The 3,613-nt window shown below is 41.8% G+C and overlaps 1 non-coding gene across 1 annotated transcript; it reads left to right on the forward strand.

The window, feature by feature from the left end:
• The first annotated feature begins 1,925 nt into the window (after nt 1-1,925).
• On the forward strand, nt 1,926-2,044 carry LOC118730912. The gene has a single exon (XR_004991662.1). It is a non-coding gene; the product is annotated as a 5S ribosomal RNA (ribosomal RNA).
• Nucleotides 2,045-3,613: the final 1,569 nt, after the last annotated feature.

A 3,613-nucleotide genomic window follows, 5' to 3' on the forward strand; every position in this document is an offset into this window, starting at 1 on the left:
TGCAGAGGCTGCCTTCTACTGGCACTCTGGGCGGGGGCTGGCTGCATGTGTATGCTGGCTGCTGTTGTTTACATATGTCGCTTTACCTTAATTTAAGTCACTGGTCATTGATCTTCCCCCAGCTGTGCAGCCCCACATTGGATGGGCTTATAAAATAATGTGCATTTTGGAGTTACTAATGTAGCCTTATGTAAAACAAACAAACAAACAAACAAATAAATAAATAAATAAATAAATAAATAAATGATTTTATTGCTTTCAGAAGTGTTCTGGGAGAGATTGGACACACAACTAAAATTATGTTAAGCAACCCTGGGAATGTAAAGGTTTATAAAGCTGGGGATTCAAATAAAATGGTTTTCTCTCTCTCTCTCTCTCTCTCTCTCTCTCTCTCTCTCTCTCTCTCTCTCTCTCTCTCTCTCTCTCCCTAATCCCCTCTTATTCTTTATGGTCTGTACAAGTTCAGGAGTTGGCTGTAGGCAGTTCTAGGCTTAAAACCCCAGATTAGCAATGCCATAGCAAAAGAGAGCATCTGTATGCCAATGTGTGTGTAGAAAATCCCAGAGAAGGACTCTGATTGGTCTGTCCTGAGTCACATGTCTAATCTCCAGTGGAAACTATCAGTGATCAAGCAAGTCAAGTGCCTACCACTCTGGTCAGAAGAGTTAGTACAATCATTAACAGACCCAGAAAGACAAGAAGGAGGGCCATTATAAGAATAAAGGTTAGGTGGTGGTTTACAATGAAAAAACCAAGTCAGAAATGTAGAGGGGTGGGGAATCTCTCAACTGGGTAGCACTCAGGCTTCACAGAATTTCCCATTTTTAAGTACAATGACTGTAATGGTGCAGGATTGCCCAAATCCAGAGTGCTTCATTCACACTGTATTCTATATAGAGACCAGCTAAGGATGCCTTTCCCAAGAATACTGTGGGAATTCACTCCTGGAGTTGTGTGACCTCACTCCTGAGTGTGGTCACTCCTAGAGCAAGGGGAAGGGAAGTGGTGAGTTTAAAGGGATGAAATCAGACAGCCAGGGACCAGTGCCTCAGCAGAACTGGAGATCTGAAAGAAACCAAAGGCCTGGGAGATAAGAAGTCATCACGGTATATACAGGCTGAATACACAATGCTGTAGAAGTGATAGCAGCAATAGAAGCATGAAAAGGCAGTCTGGCTGGGACAGATACTGTTATCTCTTCAGCATCCTCTCAACACTAGATGTGCATGAACATCTCTGACTTGGCCTCCTGCTAGCCTGAGCAGCCTGACTAAGCAACTAGGTGTGAATATAATATACCCCTCAGTAGTAAGCTGGCTGATAGTTATATGGAACACAATACCATAGCCCTACCAGTTACTGACTGTCTTCTGTGTCCATTCTAACTGGTTAGTGCCTCTCCCAATCAGTTATCAACTATCTTTACTGTCTACTGGATGTGGGTGTCCTGTGTATGGATCTGGGTTCCATGTCAAAGAATCATGCGCTGCCTCTTTCTTTTCTGGAGCCCTCTGCTCACATCTCAATCCAATGACATCTGTAAGGAATCATGTTGCTCACGGTTTCCAAAAGAATTAACTCTGAGCCCTCCGAAAGAGATCATACCCTGTTCTATAATATATTGGGCTCTTCTGTGACCCCCAAAGGAAGGTATAGCTACCAGTCTGGAAAGGCTTGTCCTTACAACTGGGAGTTGTCTATTAACCAAGTCACTGTCTATTGTTCTTCCCTCATCACAGATCTTTCTCTTCAGCCCAATCCCTTGAGGGAAAGTGGGAGTCAGAGGTGAGTATGAGTGGGAAGAAGAATCCAAAAGAGAGTCTTTGAGAAAGACTCCCACACACGGAAGTAAGGCATGGAAAATAACCATGAGCTGGCTTCTCTGAGTAAACCTCAGGTGACATTAGGATCAAAAACCTGTACTGATCTACAGCCATACCACCCTGAACGTGCCCGATCTCATCTGATCTCGAAAGCTAAGCAGTGTCGGGCCTGGTTAGTACTTGGATGGGAGACTGCCTGGGAATACCGGGTGCTGTAGGCTTTATAAAAAAAACACACACACACACACACACAAAAAAAAAACCTGTACTGGACTCTATTCCTTCTCATTTTCTGACCATATGAAGGTATTGTGTGTATAACTATTCATCAGTTTCTTAATTCATTTGAAAAGCCTCCAACCTTCTTTCACTCATCTAAGGGGGTATTGGGAGTATTGCCTTGATGTTTGTTGGATGCAAGGTAGATGATAAGCAACCAACTCCCCATGAGGCCATCAGAGGCCATTCTCTGAGTCTCTTCTAATTTAATGGCCCCAACAGGTGAGTTTGATGCCTCTAAATGTCACTACCCTAGGTAATGCTTTCCACCACCAAAATCCTGGTTGTTCCAAATCTTTTTAAAATATATATATATATATATTATTGATTTTTTTTTTTTTTTTTACAGAGAGGAAGGGAGAGGGATAGAGAGCTAGAAACATCAATGAGAGAGAAACATCGACCAGCTGCCTCCTGCACACCCCCACCAGGGATGTGCCCGCAACCAATATACATGCCCTTGACTGGAATCGAACCTGGGACCTTTCAGTCCCCAGACCAACACTCTATCCACTAGCCAAACTGGTTTCTGCTGTTCCAAATCTTGAAGGTAACCCTTTATGCTGCCTAGGTTAAGTTCATTCTATTGAGCATGAAGACAAACTTTCCAAGTTTCATATGCATTGGTGCTTGGGAGAGCTATTATTTTTTTCCTTCTCTCATCCCTTCTCCAACCCCTTTGTCCTGTTCAAGCTGAAGATAGAGTGTGTGTGACACTCTCCAGAGGAGGAACTCTGCCTTCTTGTGCCCATTCTTATTTTCCCATCTGGGAAGGTTACCTTAGTAAATTGTAGTAAACAGAGCTTAGTGACTAAAACTTGGACTCTAGACTGAGATGGTCTATGTTTGAATAATGGCTCTGACTTTGACCAACTATGAATTTAGCCATTTCTTAATCTCTCTGTGACCCAGTTTCCACATCCATAAAATTAGGAAAATAATAGTGCCTATCTCTGGGTTTCTTGCAAAGATTAAATGAATTCATGCACTCAAGGAAGCAGTATATTTTTTTAAATATATTTTATTGATTTTTTACAGAGAGGAAGGGAGAGACATAGAGAACCAGAAACATTGATGAGAGAGAAACATCGACCAGCTGCCTCTTGCACATCCCCCACCAGGGATGCGCCCGCAACCAAGGTATATCCCCTTGACCGGAATTGAACCCGGGACCTTTCAGTCCGCAGACCAATGCTCTAACACTGAGCCAAACCGGTTTCAGCAAGGAAGCAGTATTGTTAAATGATAGTTATGTGTATTTTACCACAATAAAGATAAAACAATTTAAAAATTTTAAGTGATATTACATTTTATTAAATGTTTTTCTGCATCTGTGAGATGGTGATTTTTTTTCTCTTCTGAAATATATAAGGACATGCATCAATTGATTTGGAATATTAAACCAACTTTGTATTCTTAAAGTCAACTGTTCATGGGATATTATCTTTTTTTATTGCTCAGTTTGATTTGCCCTTTTCCCTTCAGATTTTACATCTGTGTTTATGAGAAGC

The sequence above is a fragment of the Pipistrellus kuhlii genome, unplaced genomic scaffold, assembly GCF_014108245.1.
Source record: "Pipistrellus kuhlii isolate mPipKuh1 unplaced genomic scaffold, mPipKuh1.p scaffold_m20_p_3, whole genome shotgun sequence".
NCBI lineage: Eukaryota > Metazoa > Chordata > Mammalia > Chiroptera > Vespertilionidae > Pipistrellus > Pipistrellus kuhlii.